The sequence below is a fragment of the Sorex fumeus genome, unplaced genomic scaffold, assembly GCF_029834395.1.
Source record: "Sorex fumeus unplaced genomic scaffold, SorFum_2.1 ptg000054l, whole genome shotgun sequence".
Taxonomy (NCBI): Eukaryota; Metazoa; Chordata; class Mammalia; order Eulipotyphla; family Soricidae; genus Sorex; species Sorex fumeus.
In genome coordinates, this window is record NW_026606111.1 from 50,487,980 (window position 1) to 50,508,584 (window position 20,605).

General features: G+C 38.2%; 1 pseudogene; it reads right to left on the reverse strand.

The window, feature by feature from the left end:
* Positions 1-18,978: 18,978 nt before the first annotated feature.
* LOC130033851 (uncharacterized) lies at positions 18,979-19,075 on the reverse strand (annotated as a pseudogene).
* Between the last annotated feature and the right edge of the window lie 1,530 nt (positions 19,076-20,605).

A 20,605-nucleotide genomic window follows, 5' to 3' on the forward strand; every position in this document is an offset into this window, starting at 1 on the left:
ATAATCATTGACCTTTGATTTTTCTATTTAAACCAGGTAATAAAAAATATGGGGCATTGGAAAGGTGTGGAGTGCTGAGCGGTAGGGTGGCAAGCCCTCAAAGGTAACAAAGTTTGGGATCACTTTCATCAAGAATTGACCAATAGTATCCAAGACGATATGAGGGACAATAAAATTGGAAAGAAAGAAAGAAAGAATGAAAGAAAGAAAGAAAGAAAGAAAGAAAGAAAGAAAGAAAGAAAGAAAAAATAGGAACGTCAAGTATAAAGGAAAGGGAAAACGTTTGGAAAGAATGTTGAAGAGAACCAAAGATTTTAAATCAAAAAAGAAAGAATATATATTAAATATGCTCATCTAAATACACTGAGAGCAAGTCAAAGCAATATACTTCAATAAATGCCAGGACTAGAAAGGATATTATGCCTTGAATAGGGTACCATTAGGAAAAGCAGTTTATCAGAAAGCCATCCTTGCTGTTTTTTTCCCTTATTATCTCTTAGAACACAGTACTTGGTACTTGACAATTTGAGAATAAACATGCTTCAGAAATGATACTTCCCATGAATAGCTAATAGTGCTTCTCTAGGGTGGTGGAAGATACAGAATCTTCAATGTTATTATTACTTTCTGGTTTTTAAGTACATGTACGCGCTGTCTGTTAAAATAAAAAAATGGTATATTCTAACTTGAATCAGGAGATTTGATTCATTTGTGTGGTAAGTGGGTTCCAGGTTAAAGCTGCTTGTCATCTTTACAAATATTATTTCATGTGATTTTTTCTTCCTAACATGAGAGTATTTTGATAATAGTGAACTTCTGTTTTTAGATCCTAAAAGTAAATAGAAAAATCAAGTCTCACATGTTTAATTACACATCTTTGTCATATTTGTGAATTATGATTTTTCCTACATTAAAGATAATTTATTAGATTTTGGTGCTCATTTATTAAACATTGAGAAGAACGTTTTCCTGGTTGATGAATATAATTCTAATCTAGGGTTTGAAAATAAATTTGCAATATTTTGTGATCAATTTTTAAATGGTCTTTTCTCTTTCTTGTGTGATCAAGTGAAATCCTCTGCTATGTTTAACACGTGTTGTTTGCTGTTTAATATTCAAAGGTACTGATTAGAATAATTTTTTGTACTTTCGATATTTCTTTCTGAATTTTACTCATTTCAAACATGTCTTGTCTCTGAAATACAATCACGATTACTCCTATTTTCTTTTTGTTATGTAGTTACTGGTAAATCCTTTCTCTTCAATGGAGTGGTAAAGTGTGCCCTCAAAAATCACCTTTTATTCCATTTTTTGGTTAGCAGTTTTTTCTAAAATAGAATACTGTCTTCATATTTTATATGTGGAACAATTTATTAATAACCTTATTGTACTGTTTTATTTGGTTTTGTTTGGAATCACATCCACTGTTATTCAGGGCTTACTCTTGGGTCTGCTCTCCATAACTTACTGTACTATGCTGCTTGCTACAGAGCCCAGATTTCATTACTGTCTATATATTTCTTTTACAGTTCTGTGATACATATTTTTCATGATATTTACTTTACACTTCCTCCTATGTAAATCATATGAAATAGAAAAATTATATTCATGTATGCATTATTATTCTCAGAATTATTAGTAACTTCACAGTAGATAAACAACGTAAGGCACAGAGTTTAAATAAAGTTTTCCTTCCAAAAACATTTCTTGGGAGAAACTAAAGTAGTCATTTTTGAAGTGGATCAAAAATGAGGGTAACCTTCAGTGCATCCACAAGATTAAGTCGTATGTGAACCGAAAGTAACAGGTACTCATGGCACAAGTCAAATGGAAACCTGATGATTACAATGGTAATCGTTGTAAAGACCACAAATGCTTATATTAATGTAAGGTATCTTTCTTCCGGTTTCTGGCCTTGTAGTGATCATGCAGTGTCCTGGACAAAAGAACACATGCTTTAGTTTGTGTAACATGGAAATTCCTAAGGGACAGAGAGATATACTACTGGAGGGGATAACGCACTTGCCTTGTACACAGCCAATCCAGTTGAATCTCTGTCACAGCATACACTCTCCCGAATGTTATAAGGGGTTACTCCAGAGTGTAGAGCCAGGAAGAACCCAAGATCACTGTCAGTTATTGGTCCATACTCTACACCACCCTACGCCCTGCCCAACAAAATTTATTGGAATAAATGAAATCTTTTTGCCACCTCTGGGCCTCAGGTTTCTTCTTGTCCATAGACTTCCTAGTTTGAAAAAGCTTCCATTCTCGGAGATAGCATAGGAGTCAATAGGATAGCAAGCTACAGGCATTTCTAGGGTAAGGAGAGACTATCTGTAAGCAAGAAATCCGGGTACAGACACAATCACCTGGTTCTTCTACAGTTCTGTGTTCACTTCGGGAGCACGATATCAAATACACAAAGTGCCAAAAGGTTCCTGGCTTTGAATCACCCCAAATTGTTGGAATTTTGGAAATTCAGTTGACTGTTGGTACTAGAAGCATCTTGATGGCTTAAAATTTAAGTTCATATTGTTCCTCTCAGCGTTGAAGGAGATTATTATTCTCACAGATTTTGTTTACAACCCTCTTGTTCCTTACAGAAAATTTTCAAATTCCATCTTTATTGGGAAATGCACATACTCTGCAGCTTTCCCTTCCCATGGTTAACGATGCAGCTTCCGTAACAGGAAGTGTCTGCATATACTCCAGTGTATCTGCTTCAGCTGGTATCTCTGCTTGGCTCCTGCCCTCAGCCTCTGGCACCTCTTTCCAACCACTGATGGGTAGTGCCTATCTTTACCAACATTTCAGCACAACAATGCTATCTGGAGTGTTTCACCAGAGTCACATATCCACCTCAGCTGCTTCCTACCCGAGTGTTTTGGAATGGCATCATGCAGGAAGTGCTGAAGAGAAGTCTTCCATGGGAGACTTTTCTGTGACTGTCCTTGCCCAAGACACCGCTGTCTCTTCCATGTCTATGGCAGCTCGCTATGAGAAAATCCTAGATATCAACAACACGGTGTCTGAGTACCCATCACTTTCTGCCAGTCTTGTTGAGAGAACACCATCTCTGGTTCCACATCAGAGTCGAAGCCTGTCACTTCCCTACCAGGAACGAAGTCAGGTGTATTACAATCATCAAGGTACTCTGGTAACTCTCCTTTCTGGCCTGCAGTCCTATGACTCCATGTCATACATAGGTCAAAATGGCTCTGCCCCGCAAGCTTACAGCAACTCATCTAGAGAAATATTTATGGCTCTGAAGCAGGTCCTGCCGCCAAATAACCAAATACCAGCCTCCTCCTCTGGAATCGACTTCTCTCTGTCTGCTCAACCCATCACAGAATCGAGTTATCAAGGTGAGTAAAACGGAGAGAAGGGAAGGAAAATTCAAAAATTGGGATCAAAAAAGAGTAAAACTGCCCGTAGACAGGTGGTATTCATATACACTGAGATTTTTAAGTTTATGAAAAGAACTTAACTAAACACAGTTCATGCTTACTTCCGTAACTCCTTTTACAGCATGTTATTTTCACTCTCAACATAAGAGCTCCTAATGGAGATTGGAAGGTATGATGTTAAATAGACATCTAGGTTTCATATAATGAAACTTCAGGAGCACACAAAAGAATGCCACATTTTTCCCTAGTTATTTCATTTATTTTTTAATTTTTATTAGTTAAACATAAGGAGGGACAGGTGCAGACTTAAAATTATTGTGCTTGGTTTCATTTATACAATGATGTAGTACCTATCCCTCCACCAGTGCCCATTCTCCAGTACCACAGTTCCCAGTATTCCTCCCACCACCATAACCCCCATCCCACTCAACCTCTGTGGCAGGGAATGCCACATTTTTCACATTCTATTTCAGCAGTCCTCAAGAATTACCACACTAAATTTAAAATACATGTCTTAAACTAGTATTTCGTTATTTTCTTAAGAAGTTTCAGAACTCTTATTGTAATGGTACACTTTATCTTTCCCTTCCATTAATGAACGGCAAGGTTCTGAATACATTTGTGGTTCAGAGATTCTGACTCAAATCATGAAACCTAGAATCTGTTCTCCAGCACAAATATGATGCTGAAGTAGTGCTTCATTCATACTCTTATTCTATGATATTAACGTCCTCTTATTTTTCCATGAAAGTGAATAAATTGAGAGTACAATACATTACAATGCTAAGCTCTGTATGGCATTTATTAGTTTGAAAATCTATAATTTGTTTTAAAAACCTTTTGTTTGGAGGACGCTGAAGTTGTGTCAGAGACCGAAGGGCTCAGGGATTACTCCTGGATCTGTGCTAGGGATCACTGCTGAAGATGCTTAGGAGATCATACGTGATACGAAAGATCAAACTGAGGTCAGCTGTGCACAGGGCCATTGCCTTACTAACTGTACTATACCTCTGTCCCAAGTCTCTTATTTTTCAAGTTAGTTTACACAGAAACTCTTTCAAAAACAAAGAAAACCAAAAAAAAGAACACCACATGACAAACAGTAAGAACTACAATATTTACCTCCAATCTTCAAGCACAGGGCCTTTTCCATTTTCCTTAGAATAGCCAGTAACAATGCCTTGCCTATTGCTGGTAGGTGCACTGTTGTTGCACCACTAGTTTTGTAGAGTGAATATCTCATTTCGCAGGCACTGATTTCTTCCATGGTTCTTTTAAGTGTTGAATTTCCTGGGGAGGAAGACTTCCCAGGCATTGCAACCTTCAGGGAAGACATTTGGTCTGCAACAAATTTCCGAATTGCCCCCATGTTGCAGTAGCAGGATTCAAAGACCTGAGTATAATCCAGCACCTGAGATTCGGGAAGTTCCCATAATATCTCCAGCCAAAGTAACCTGGCGCTGACCCCAACTTAAACTCAGTAACAAAAAGTTAAGAATTTTGATCAGATGAAAACTGGGCTTTCAAAACCTCTGGAGACCTACCAGATCCCAGTAGACTTAGATCAATGCAAAGATCTGCAGGTAATGAACACCACTGACACAATCACTCTGAAGCAGGTGCAAGAAAACTCAAGTGGAACTAAGGGGACCTCCCATGCAAAACAGAACAACAAAAAGGAGGCTTCTGAAACTCTTGAGGGAGAACCCAAGGCCAAAATCCAGACAAACGTCCGAGAATGCATGCTAAGTGGAGCGGGGATTTTTCGTAATGCTGCAGTCAGTGATAGGTGTCCTAAGACCAAAGCCAAAGCTAACAGCAAATCTCACAAAGCTGCCTCCAGCAGTATCAGCAAGACAAAGAGCCATGGGCAGGAGAAGATAAAAAACACCAGAGAAAACTCTAAGAAAGCTAAGGAGTGTAAGCAGCCAGGGAACAAGGTCAAGGCAGAAGAAAAGCCCACCATTGGCAAGAGGAAACGCAAGGAAACTCAACCTGAGCTTTGCCAAGAGGCAGTTAAAAAGCCCTGCTGGTACCTAGGCATACACATGCTGGATTCTGTCCAAGTGTTTCATGCTTTGGGGAAGGAAAGTGATCCAAAACTTGGAATCTCTTCCTCCCAGGTCCTGAGTACTCAAAGAAGCTAAAGATGTCAAGCCATCCTCAGCTGTCAAGCTATGGCTAGGTGCTACACAGGATGGAAAAGGCCTTGAGAAATCTCAGGTCAAAGCACACAAACCAAGTAGCAGTGCTGAAAAACGCTCATCGCCAGCAAAGTCTGAGCTGCCACATCCTGGGAAGGTCAAATTGGTACCTTTGCCTTTTATTACCATGGAGAATCCACAAGCTGGACCTGTTCCTCGGAGACGACAATCTTTGTCCTCACATGGTCCTGCTGCAGCTTACCATGCCAAGCCTGGCTCTACCAATGCAGCTCAGCCAACCACTGCCAATTCTTCCCTGTCAACCACTGCATTTTTGTCGGGTTCTGCTAAACCTGCTAAGTCCATTTCAACCAACCCATCTCGACCAGGTTTGCAGAACCCTAGTAGCCGACCTATTCGTCTCCCCACAGCTTCTAGACCTGCTCCCTACAACAGCACCTGACACTTCTCTCCAGCGTGAACCTCCTCCAGTCTCTGTGAACCAGCGGCAGTCGCCACCCAAACGTCAGAGTCAGTTTCTCCTCCAAGATTTCCGTTTCTAATCGATTCCATGGAGAAAGCCCAATGTTCCCGAGCCAGACATGTCAAAGCCCATCACCAAAGAGCAGAGACCAGAGCGTGAGGTATGAAAAGGAAGGCTCAGCAGGAGCGTGAGAACGCTGCCAAACTCACCTCTTTGGGGGAAAGTGTAGTACTTTATTGAGAGGGAAAAGAGATGGACATCTCTCTCTACTATGGCTACGTAATGGGAGTAGCTGGAATGGTAGGTTCCATTTGAGGTACCAGATGGTTTTCCTAGGCAAACACTGACATGCCATACACCATTTATTTATTCTAATATATTTTTTCAAATTAAAGAGATGCATCATAGTTAATTGTTTGTTAATAAAAATTCTAAATTTTGAGATGCTGCCTATTGTGGTTGTTTTTGGGAGTGGCTGGGGGTCGAATGATGGGATGGGAAAGAATGGGAAGTTAGAGACAGAAAAAAGGATGAATAGACAAGACTCTACGAAATACAAACTTAGTCCAGGGTTATAAAGCCCATCATAGGAGAAATTGCATGGGCCTGATGAAGAGTGGGGTAGGGTCAGAGGAAAAGTATAGCTGACAGGGCATTTGGTCTGCAACCACGAAGGACTCAGTTCATTTCGTGCAGACTTTGATGGTCCCCAGAGACCCACCAGATGTGGAACATGAGCACAGAGCAGGCAGTAAGACCAGAGTACAGTCAAGTATTCCTATCCCTGGTGTCCTCGAAAAGAAATGGGACAAATGGCACAGTCTGCGGTTTTCAGTTAATAAAATAAATTTGGAATAGGCTGAGAAAGTCAGATGAGTCTAAGATGACCAGAAGAAAAGTAAAAATTCTTCAATGGACGCTCTGTTTACGTCTCATGGCCACCTTTGGAAAATAACCAAATTTGAGACACATCACTAAAAGGTTTGGGTGGTCTATCAATAAGTGATGGCTGGGGATGCGAACACAAACACTGGGGAATAAACCTACCAGATGAGTGATCAACACCCTGAGAGTCATTTAAGTATGACTCTTAACAGGGACAAAGCCAAGAGAACAGTTGCAGCATTAAGCCTGAATATCAGCTCCTGGGAAATGCAAAGATAAGTCACATGTCCTCAGGCCCTCTGTTCAGCACCCCTAGCTGCACCATTTCACTTATTCCCAACAATATTCAGAGTTGCTATCATGGTGACATTTTACTAATGAGTTTCAACAATGTGGTCCACTGCGTTTGTAAGTCTTTGGATTTGTAAACTCCCCAAGTTAGCCAAGCCAGCTTTCAGGAAATTTCTGGTGGGGGGAGCTCAATTTATATTAGCTTGAGGGGCTGGTCTTTGGTCTTCCATGGTTCCTGGTGCCTGTAGCTTTCTCTAAACATCGCTTTTAACTGCAGCTCACAGAAGAACCAACTTTATAAATAGCGTTGTGGCTGCATTGCGGTAGGTACCGTACTAAGACATGCGTCCTAGGTCACCACTCCCAAAGCAGTTGGTACCGGTTGACCTTGAGCCTGGAAGGTTGTGGTGGAAAGAGATGGCCCTAGGAGAGTTAATGGGGTGATGGATGGATGGAAAGGAAACCGGGAAGGGTAGGGAAGTGGAAAATTGGTGATCATCATGGAATAGTTTGTGGATGTTTTTCAAATAAGTTAAAATATTTTTTGAAAGGAGATTCAAGACAAAAATACGAAAATAAGATAGGTTCCTAAGAACAGGTTACATATAAGACCGAGAGAGCTGAAAGGGCTGGCATTCCTTCTGGAGCTTTCAATCATACCATTTACTAAATATGTTATTTTCACATCACTTAGCTGTGGAGAGGAATAGTGAGAAAAAGAATGCCACCGGAAAAGCAAACTGGGAGACCACCTTCAATAAAATCCAGCTGGAAGGTGTTCACATGGATTCCAAGTGCAAATATATGTCAACAGGATCACATATTTAACTAACTCTGCTTGGTACCAGTAACTACTTTGTTGAATATGGGGGGAAATGAACACAGTTTCTGATTGACCTGAGACTAACCAGTTAATAGATTTTCCCAAGAAAGGGTAGTTGACTGGCTGTGAACAGAAAAATGTGAAAAGTGTTTTGCTACCTTTAATGTATGGCTGGAGGGAATTGATCCCAGTAATCTCTTAAAACTAACAAGCTTCAACTCTCTTGAAGGAATGTTGTATTCACTGAGGAAAACATGTTGGGAGAAAAGTCTGAACTGATGGGAAAAGAGAAAATAAGTTTGAAAGGAGGGCTTGAAATTTGGGTTCCTCTGAAAACAAAGCTTGAAACAACAAGATCTGGGGGTAACATGATATACTGGGATCTGAGCAGGAAAAGAGTGATATCAGGGATGTGAACAAGGGAAATCCAAGTTAAGGAAGACTTAGCTAGCTGACTACCCCATGGTCAACATGGTTCCAAGACTACGAGAAATTACAAGAAATTTACTTTAATTTTCTTTCTTTTATATGGTCAATTACAACATGAATTCTGTGCCTTCTTCAAGCAGAATTTTTCTTTCTCAATATTCTGTTCATTTGTGTAAGCATCTTAAACAACTTCTGGATAACAGAATTATTTGATGAGACTTATTTTTTACTTCAATGGATAGTTGAGATTACTGAAAACTGGGCCTAAAGAGAAGTTTGTCCTGATTGGTACAAGTAGAGAATGGAGGTCTAGGAATGGAATTAGATATTATAGGGTACCACATTCAGTTCCTAATAAAACAAGTAAAGGACAGTGTCCCAAATAGATTATTGAAAAAGATATTCATCTCTATTTAACATGTAAATTCAGCATTTTCTATATTTAATTAAAAATGAAAGAATGTTCCTATATTTGGTCTTTTAAAGACATTCCAGGTTGGTTAAGGAAAAAAACACTGCCTATGAAATCATAACAACTTAATCATAAAAACCTGATTACAACTTAAATTTACAAGAATGTCAGTGCTAAGAATTATTTCCCTGGATCTCACTAGTGTACATGATAGTCATATGAATACACCTGTGTGGATATATTGCTGGTATCTAATTTAGAGAATAGATATATAGAGATTAGATCACATAGCTGAGTGTGATCTCAACTTTTCTACACACTCCCATGCCCCACACACCCAAAGACTTGTACTAATCCTTATGGATCCATTACTTTTCATCCTCCCCTCTCCCAGAGTCTATTAAAATTTCTTTTCAAATACTAATGTAATGCGCTTTAGAAAATATTGAGTTAAACTTAATTGTTGTCATTTAGATTTTAGATAGAGAACCAAGAAAGTCTTATTAAAAGTGTATTTTGGTATTCTTTGAAAATGGTAATAAGTACATTATCATTGAGTCCCTGAATATACATTATATAAAGTATTTTGTGAGGAATTCCCTATACAAATCAGTACTCGAAGAAATAAATGACTTCTCTGAATGAGAATGAACTGGGACATTTCAAAGTATCAATCAGTGAATCAAAGATGAATCATAGCATTCTATAGAAAAAATGATCTTGATGTAATCTAGTCAACACCATTACATTTTTTTCTTATACCAGCTGATAGTGCTTTTAATTTTTTAATTTTTATTTATTTATTTTTATTAGTGAAACACCGTGAGCTGCAGTTGTAGACTTACATATCTTTGTGCTTGGGTTTCAGTTATACAAGAATCAAGTACCCATATCTCCACCAGTGCCCATTCTCCACCACCAGGAAACCCAGTGACCCTCCCACCCCCCATCTCCCCCACTCCGTCCCACCTCAGGGCATTCCCTTTTGCTTTTTCTTTGTTTTAGGGTGTTGTGGTTTGCAATGGAGGTCAATACTATTACATTTTCAAAGAAGAACATAGGCCCCTATATGTTCAAGACACTACTACTGTCATGCGGTTCTTCCCAGCATGTACCCTGCTCCAAGCCAGCCCTTTGGAAATATGCTGGGAAGGACAACTGGATGTTCCTTTCCTCACACTGACCTGCAAGACTCTTGCTGATTCTCAGCCACATCAACTATTTCATTTGTTGCCTGATATCACCTTCTGTCCTTTATTTTTTTTTTAATATTTGATTTGTTTCTGGAATATAAAGATAAAAGTTAAATGGATGAATAAAACAAAAGCAAAATTAAACCTTTACACTCTGACATCAAAATCGTCCTTATCGGAGGGGATTTAAATGACTGAAATGGGTAGGGGAATGTTGTTAGTTGGTTGTGGACAGTAGCTGGATATTTGACAGTGCATGGAGAATGAATACAGAGTTGCTGAGATGAGGAACTCTGTACTTGAAGTGTATACAGTTTGTAAACTAGTCATCACAATTATATGTCCATATGAAATTTATCTACATATGCTTTGTGCCTTCCTTGCATGTATGTGTTATGCATTCCTTTATCATGGCCTCAGAAATGTATCTGAGGGCACTCGGAAAATTAGTTGAGCCCCAAGTATGGGGAGAGAAGTAGTAAATAATTGGAGGAGGAAGAAATATGAGTTGGAGCTTAAGAGCCGTGTAAGAGGAATATATAGATATGTATGTGTGTGTAAATACACATATATATGTATAAATATATATAAGGGCTGGAGCCATAGCACAGTGGGTAAGACATTTGCCTTGCATGCGGCCAACCTGGGTTCGATTGCTCTGCTCCTCTCAGAGAGCCCGGCAAGCTACTGAGAGTAACCCTCCCTCATGGCAAAGCCTGGCAAGCTACCTGTGAATTATTCAACATGCCAAGAACAGTAACAACAAATCTCACCATAGGGACGTTTCTGGTGCCCGCTCGAGCAAATCAGTGAACAATGGGAGGACAGTGCTACGGTGCTATGGTTAATTCAAACGTTGTTTATGCAAAATTTGAAAGAATCAAATAAATATTCTATAAAACTGATTACACCTATTAAATTAATACAACTCTAAATAGTGTTTAGAAATGAAGTTGAAGAATTTTAAGGCTATAGAAAGATATTGACAATATATCAAGAAACACGTGGATTTTTGAGGAGCAAGAACACGTAGCTGTTGTCCTTTCTTAAGGATATTTTTTTTGTCTTTAATAGAATATGCTTTCCCTGAGTTTTGTTAATAGCTTCCGTTTTTTAGAAAGCATCATAAAAAATTATATTTTTTAAAAAAGTAAAAAAAGTTGTGTTTGTGAGTGGATTCTGTAGGTTTGGAACCTGGGAAGTATTTTCCTATGTAAGTTACATTAAACATGAGAATTATAACAGAAATACCATCTGCAGTACTATTCATAATAGCCATAAGAAACTATGGTATACCTACACAATTGAATACTACACAGTTGGCAGGAAACTGACATCATGAAATTTGCTTATAAATGGATGTACAGGGAAGAATATCATGCTCAATGAAATCAGTCAGACGGAAAGGGGTATACTGATTGGACTACCCCATTTTTTGGATATAAAAAACCAGAATATGAGACTAATACCCAAGGATAGCAGAAACACAGGCCAAGAGAATTGGTCAATGGTTGCACGCTTGCCACAAGTGCTGAAGGCGAGCATTTGGAATAAAGAAGGGACCGCTCTGACAATGATAGTTGGAAGTGATTACTCTGGGTGAGAACTGAGTCCTGAAAGCAGGTAAAAGAATAAAGGTGAGAATCTCTCACTATCTGTATTACAATCCATAATGCCCAAAGGATGAGAGAGAGAGAGAGAGAGAGAGAGAGAGAGAGAGAGAGATGTGCCTGCAATAGTGTAGAGTAAGCAGGCTGTCAGGTGGGGTTTGGGGTTGGGAGAGGGAGTGGTGGGAGAGAAACTGGGGACATTAGCAATGGAACTGTATACTAGTGGAGGTTAGGTGTTAAAATATCCTATGATTGAAACTGAATCATGAAAAGGTTTGTAATATGTGTCTCCTGCAGATTCAATACAAAAATATGATATTTAGTTTCTACCACCATGACTAACCTATGAATTTGCTGAAATTTATTTTTATCACCTTGGCTGGCTCATTACATGGATGTCTGTGTGGTAAAACTTTTTCCATTTTATGCGGACTGAAGAGACAAAAATCATAGGGTTGGGACTTCTGGTGGAAGGAGAGAAGAGCACAAAACACCCTGTTGACCACACCTCAGCAGGGTCACCTAACTTGCGTGATGACAGACCTCCTTCACTGATTACTTCTGTTGTAATGTGGAAAAATGAAAAGACTTTGCAGGCTGTCAAGAGGTTGTCTCCTCCAGTTCTCACTATTTTCTTTTCGATTAGAATTGTTTAAAGATTATTTGAAAAATTTGGAGTTTAATGATTTGTTCTCATATATTTCCCCTACATGGTGTCAGTGGGCATTGATCCAGGAAGGCCAGCATGAAAAAGTTGATGTGTATGTCTTAACCACCAATGCCAACACTACTGTAAGTATGGAACCCAAAGTACAATAGTAAAACTTCAAAATGTGTTTGTCAAGGAAATCGGTGGGAATGCAGGGAGAAATGTGTAATCTGTTGGTGGAAGGATGCAGACACTGGTGGTGTGATTAGAATTGGAGTATTGTATGACAAATCTCCATTATAAATGACTTTGAAAATCAAAATTGCCTAAATTTAAAAAAAAAGAGAAGTCAACTTATATCTATATTTCAAGAAAGCTTGTCTTAGCAAATTTTGGCAGGGAGATCATAGTTGGTAGAAAGAGGGAGAAAGAAAGGGAGATTTGACAGTTGGGAAGAGAAGCCTGGATATCATGGAAGAGATGAAAGTTGATCTTAGAAGATTTGGAGCCATCAGAGTTTAGTGAGTTAAATGGTGAGAACATTGCAGTTTAGATACTTAAATAGTGAGATTGGTTTCAGTCATCAGCACTGTATATATAGAAAGAGTTCAAAGACCTCACAGATATTCAGGCTATAATATCTAACAAGTGAAGCGTTTTTTTCCTGAAGCAATATGTAAGGATAATATATTGCCAGGAAAATGATAAAAAGTTGGTTCTCTTTTTCACAGATTAATACATTAGAGATGAAAACTTTTATACAAAGGAATCTATCATCTTGTCCTGTTGCTCTGTTTTCTTGTCATCATTCCATTCTCCACCATGACCCTACCTAATCAGGGCTCGCCACATTTCTCAGCAGTATCACCACATAGCCTAAGAGCATGTGTTAACTGCCGGTAGCTCACACTCTCATGTTTGCCCCCAATCCAAGCCAGAGCCATCCTTCTGAAACCATGGATATTTGCTGAAGGCCCGTTCTTTCTTGAAGTGGCAGTCATAGTTTACCTCTTCATAATCATTGTGTTTACAAATTTAGATGAATGTCACTATACTAGTGACAGGGATTTTCCAAACTATGGTAAGCATAAACATTTCTCTTTCCCCCACGAATTTTGGGCTAGTTATTTTCTATCCACTGCTAATAATTGGTGATAATGAGGAAACAGATCTGAAGTAAAAACAGGGACATTTGTCAATTTGGTGCCATGACTAATCAGTCTTAGTATAAGTATATATTTCTAGAAAAAAAAAAAGCAGAAGAAAAGGAGTTGGTTTCTAGCAAAGAATCCCAAACCTCTGCCAAGAAATCCTTTGAAAATAAAAATTCTGACTATGTACTGAACATGATTGGCACTCAATGCCTCTTTTGCAGACCACAACACCCGATAGGAGAGAGAGAAAAAAAGGGAATGCCCTGCCACAGAGGCAGGGTGGGATGGGGGGTATTGGTGTGGGAGGGATACTGGAATCCATGGTGGTGAAAAATGGGCACTGGCGGAGGAATGGGCCTTTGATCATTGTATAATCGAAACCCAAGCACAAAAATTTGTAAATGTACAACTGTACATCATGGTGTTTCACTAATAAAAATTTAAATAAAAAATAAAGTAAAATTTTTTTTTGTCTGTGAGAGATCAGCAGATGGGAACCTGAGTGAAGGCAAAAGATTAAATTGGTTGACTTTTATTTTTCCTTGAGTATATTAATTTGATTTTGGAGTCAATTTATATGAGAGTTCATCAAGACACAGAAATTTTTAGCGCTTCTCTTGTTTAAAAGTATAGTGATAGACCATATCTCTATCTCACATTATTTTTATTTCTGATAGTTTGACACAAAAGATACGCCAAAATCATAGATAAATGTAAATTATTGAAATACTTTTTTGATTATGTAAAATTACCTTATAGAATTACATTATAGAATTTCATAAATTTTAGAATTATGCAGAATCAACGTGCATGTATCATATTACACTCACTACTGAAAGGCCTACTCTGTCATTCACCATTGTTCAGTTTTTCCACTTTGATTATATTTTTCGATCTGGTAACTAAATAGTGTCATAGTTCTAAAGTTTGTTTTTATTGCTTTGAAAATATCAAAATTATGCAATTTTCAACATTGGATGAAACTAGAGGATATCATGCATGTAAAGTTAGCCTTAAGGAAATGAACAGATACAGAGAGATTTTTCTCATATGTGGGATGTAAAGAAACACAGCAAGGTAGAAACAAAGGTTCAAGAGCAATGTAAGGGGAGAACTGATCCACACAATTGAGTCAGGGGATTGAGAGTGAGGGATTCTGGGGGATTGGGGGAGAGGGAGGGTTTATTCTTTGAGAGAATGAGGAGTGTCATGTTGGAATTATGTGTATTAGAAACCATTACTAATTGAATTATAAATCATAGAATATAAATAATGTTTTAGACGTTTGTCTGTCTCATATTATTCTTTTAATTTGTTTTCTCTATATGCCACGCATGCCTGAATTTGTAGGATGCCTTTCTTTCTCTGCCTGGTTTTTGTCACTAAACATAATTTCCTCATGTTATCCATTTTATATACAAATAATAAGAAGATTTCACTTCATACAACTGAGTAGTATTCCATTGCTTTTCCACCTTTCATTTTCAAAATTTGTGGTTTAAAAGATACAAATATTGGTTTTAACAATGCTCTGGTTTTTTAAAATTTTTAGTTTAGTGAAGCTAAATAGATTTTACTGAAAAACACTCAGAAACTTGTGAAACATGTGTGGGGTGGAATGAAATATTTGTTCAAGCGAGAACTCTCATTTAACAAAGCAAGGAAAGAGAGACATAGAGAAAGAGAGCACGGTATTTCTTCTAATGAGAATAAGAGCTTGAGGACCAAGCCTACTCTGGTAGTTTAGGAATAAGAATTTGGAGTGGTATGAACTTAACTTGTGCACTTTAGGGGAGAACCTGAGTGAAACTATTAGAAGTACTTTCAGGAGCATGATAAACTGGAGTCTGCACTTGGAGTGAGGTGGGTAGAGAGATCTTTGGGGAGATCCGAACTATGGAGAACAGTAATATTATAACATTAATGATATTATCTTACCGTGGGATTCCAAAAAAATCTGTAACAGTGGCGTTAGAAATGATAACATCCTTAGGTATTTGGATTTCCTGTGGAAACAACAGGAAAGCTGAGTTTATGCTCTGGATGCCTCCACCTGAAACAAGGTCAAGAAATCATGTATGAAAAATTACAAGTTACATGGATCAAGGATTCTGATCCCAGTGGAAGGCTAGCTTTCGGGTGGACAATTTCTACTGATGGCCTGATGTAGATTCTGATCCTGGAATATGTAACAGAAAGGAGGTAGTGACAGGTATCCTCAGAAGTGAAGCCTCTGAGACAGAATTCATTCATGACAACTTATGGGTTATCAATGTTTGCTCATGGCTGCTACCATTATAACATGCCATTCAATGGTTCTGTGGTTTCAATTTACTGTATCAATGTAAAGATGAAGTTTCTAAACGGAAGGTAAAAATCTGAGGCCCTCAGGATGATGAATTATGGGGAGGGGGGGAGCTGGAGCTATAGTACAGCAGGTAGGGCATTTGCCTTGCACACGGCATACCCAGGTTAGATTCCCAGCATCCTGTATGGTCCCCCCAAGCACCGTGAGGCGTAATTCCTTAGTGCAGAGCCAGGAGTAACCACTGTGCATCGCCACGTGTGACCCAAAAAAGCAAGAAAATGATGATCTGGGATCTGGGATTGATGCTTAGCATTGCAAACAGCATTATTTTTTAATTTTTATTTTCTTTCTTTCTTTCTTTCTTTCTTTCTTGCTTGCTTGCTTGCTTGCTTGCTTGCTTTTTTGTTTCCCTTAGCTTTAATGTCATGAAGGGATCTTCCCACATTTTTCTCCATAAATCTTAAGAATTCAGGTATGATAGTGAGGTCTTTAATACATTTGATCTGACTTTGCGCCTGGCAATATAAAGAGGTCTGAGTTCATTTTTTTTGAATGTTGCTGTCCAGTTTTCCCAGCACCAATTGCTGTAGAGACTTCCTAGCTCAACTTCATATTTCTTGAGCATTTATGAAAGATTAGGTAATAATAATCTGAGGGCCAGCTTCAAGATATTAGACTATATTCCATTGATCTGAGGCCTGTCTTTATCTGAATATCATGGTATTTGGATGACTACAACTTTGTAGTAGGGATTGAAGTTGGGGAAGGTGTTTCCTTCTTCTTTTTACCTAAGATTGCTTTAGCTCTTCATGGGAGTTTATGGTTCTGTATGAGTTTCAAGAGTGTTTAATCTATTTATTTGAAAAATGTTATGTGTATCCTTATAGAAAGTGCATTAAATCTTTATAGAGCTTTGGTGTGTATTGGCATTTTGACAGTGTTAAACATCTCAATCCATGAGCATGGGATGTGATTCCATTTCCTCATATACTCTCTTATTTGTGAAGTAGTGTTTTGTAGGTTTTTTTTTTTGGTATAGTTCCTTAACCTTTTTAGTTGATTCTATTATACTCTATTTTCTGAGGTATTATTGTGAATGGGATTGTTTTTCTCTATCTCTTTTTTCTCTTTCATTATTAATATATGGGAAAGCCATGTAGTACCAGATATTGATTTTGTAATATGCTACTTTACTAAACAAATCTATTGTTCCCAGGAGCTTTTTTGGAGATTCTTTGGGATTTTCTAAGTATAGTATCATGTTATCTCCAAATAGTAAAAGCTTGTGTTCTTCCTTTTTTATATGGATGCCCTTGATATATATTTTTTTTTACCAAAATCATATGGCAAGTACTTCAAGTACTATGAAGAATAGGAGTGTTGAGATTGGGTAACTTGTTTTGTGCCTGATTGTATTCTGGAATTCTATTTCATTGATTTCTGCTCCAAGCCTTGGTTGTTCCCCGTTGAGAATAATACTTGCTGTGGGTTTGTGGTAATTTGCTTTGACTAGATTGAGGAAAGTACTTTCAACTCCCATTTTGTGGAGAGTTTTTCATCATGAATGGGTGCTGGATCTTATCAAATGCTTTATCTACGTCTATTGATATGATCATATGACTTTTATCTTTATTTTATTGAGATGGTGTATTCTGTTGATTGACTAGAGAATGTTAAGCCATCCTTGCATCCTGGGATAAACCTACTTGGTCATAGTGTGTGATCTTTTGTTGAGTTTCTAGATTCTCTTTGCTGGTATTTTCTTGAAAGTTTTTGTATCTGTATTCACAAAGGAAAAAGGTCTGCAATTTTCTTTTTTTGTGGTGTCTCTGTCAATTTGAGTATTAGGGTGATCTTTGCCTCATAGAAACTATTTGGGAGTATTTATGTTTCTTCAATATCCTGGAAAATCTTAAAAGTGTTGGAAGCAGTTCCTCTTTAAAGGTTTGAAATAGTTCACTAGTGAATCCATCTGGGCCCTGGATTCTGTTTGGGGGTATAATTTTGACCATCATTTCAATTTCCTTGGTAGAGATAGGTTCAAGTATTCCAAATCTTCTTGGTTCAGCCTTGGGAGGTAATTGGAATCCAATAATTTATCAATTTTTTCAAGATTCTCTCATTTCCTGCTGCAAAGATTCTCAAAATAATCTCTGATGATCCTATGGATTTCTGTACTTTCTATTAGGATACCCCTCTTTGCATTTCTGATTCGATTTATTAGAATTCTTTCTCTTTGTTTCTTTGAGAGGCTTCTCATGGTTTATTGATCTTATTTATTTTCTCAAAGAACCAGTTTTTGTTCTTATTGGTCTTCTGGATTGTATTTTGGGATTCTAGCTCATTGATGTCTGGTACAAGTTTTATTATTTCCTTCCTCCAGCCTAGTTTGGACTACTTTTGTTGGTTATTTTCCAAAATCTTGAGCTCTAATTTATTCAGGTAGGCCCTTTCTTTCTTCCTGATGAATTCTGGCAGAGCTATAATCTTTCCTCTTAACACTGCTTTTGCTGTGTCCCACAAGTTATGGTAGCTCGTGTCCTCATTCTCATTTGTTTCTGGAAACTTTTTATTTCCTCTTTGATTTCTTCCCTAAGCCAACGGTTGTTCATTACTTCCCTTAAAAAAATATTTCCTTGCTGAGCTTCAGTCTGTTTGATCTATCGAGAAGTGACAAAGAAGTGTTGAAATCTCCTACTAGTATTGTGTTGCTATCAATGTTTTTCTATAAGTTTATTAGAAGTTGTTTTAAAGTATTTTGCTGGTCTGTCATTAGGATCATATAAATTGAGGAAGGTGAGTTCTTTCTGATGTACATATCCCATGATCATTAAGAAATGACCTTCACTGTCTCTGCTAACCTTTAGCCTGAAGTCCATGTGGTCTGATACTAGTATGGCCACTCCAGCTTTGTGGAGGTGATATTTTCTTGAAAACTTGTTTCCCAGCCTTTTACCTTTAGCCCATGGGTGCTTTGATTGTTGAGACATGTTTCTTGCAGGAAGCAGAATGTTGGGTTCAGTTTTCTAATTCATCTTCCTATTCTGTGGATCTGAATTGGCACATTTAGTCCATTGACATTGAGAGAGATTGTTGTTTTGGGGATTTGTGCTCTCTTTATGTAGAATTTTTGTACTTATGGGGATTGTCTTAGCTTAAAGTAGACCTGTTCATTCTTCTTGCAACAAAAATATGGAATGCTTTACAAGTTTGCATGTTATCTCTGTGCAAGGACCATGCTCATCATTGTATCATTTCAATTTTTGTATATGTGTTATCAAACCTAGTAGGAGTTAATTTTTCCATATTTTTCGCTTCTTCTTACTTTGAGTGTTGTCCTTCCTCACTCCTATGGCAGACAATGATTCCTAATCAAGGAATGTATTTCAAAGCAGCATGAATAAATAGATTTAGAACTTTAATGTCCCAGAAATAAAAATATGGTTTTTACTATATTATCGTTTACCATACCCTAGGCATCAGTTTTACAAAATAATTCTTTTGGAAGATGGTATATGAGTTTGTTTAATGTTGTCCCCAGAATCCTTCATTAAGAACATTAAAATAGAGCCTTTTGCTGTTCTCACCTCAGTCCTGTGTACATCTCCAGGAAAAGGTGGATGGTGTTGTCTGCACTTTGACCACCTTGAATGTATGTAGGATTTTTCTCCTGAAGGATGAGGTGAGAAGCATATTGATGATTTCATTCCACCTTATTACAAGTTCAACTTGAACGGAAGGTGAGACTCATGAGGCTCCTATAAAGGACAGAACAAAGGGTCTCAGTGAAGTTTAATGGCCAACTCACATTAACAACATAGATGACTCAAAGTAACCTGTGTGCATCTTTGTGTATAGTGAGTTTCATATCTACTGATAGTGATTCTCAGTCATGACACATGGGCAAAACAGACCTGTAATTAAAAATCTAGTTCTCTGACCAGAGTGGGGTCTCTGAGGTGTTTGAAGAAGTGTGTAGTAATTTATTACTAAGCACATAAGTATTTTGAATGATGTGTACTTTTCGATCTGAAATTAATTCCAAATATGTCTAAAACGACAGTGTCCTGACCTCGCACATGGCTTTCCTCACCGAGGCCCCTTGGAGGTGCCGGGGTGAATTTCCTTCACCGACATGATTAGAACCCCGGCAGCTGAAGACCTCTGCAACCAGCCATAGGTACGCTTAAGACCACCCTTCCCAAGCTTGAAGGAGCCTCATGCATGAAGGAATTGAAAGAGGAACCCAGATGTGCGGGACCGGGCGATGAGAACTCCATGGCTGCTCAGATCAAGACTGTGCCCCCTCCTTCCAGATCCCCCATCTTCTAATAATTAAGTGCTACAACCACAAACTGCCCCTGGATCCATGTAATGCCATCAATGGCCAACATCCAGAGACTGGATCTTATTTAGAAGACAGCAACTCTGATTGTCCAGTTCTCACTCTCAGAGAACCTGGTAGGCTTCTGCGAGAATCTGGCCCGCATAGCAGAGTCTTTGTTTCTGGTCACTGTTTATTTTGAGGTACAGAAGCTGCTTAATTTAAGATAGTCCCCTTTGTTTATCTCTGTTTCCAGTTGCTTGGCAAGTGGCGTGTTATATTTGAGGATACCTTTAGCTTCAATGTCGTGGAGGGATTTGCCGACCTTGTCATCAATGAACCTGAGGGATTCTGGTCTGATGTTGAGGCCTTTGACCCATTTTTATCTGACTTTTGTGCATGGTGTTAGGTAGACATCTGAGCCATTTTTTTTGCATATAGCTTTCCAGTTTTTTCTGCAACATTTGTTCAGGAGGACTCTCTTGATCC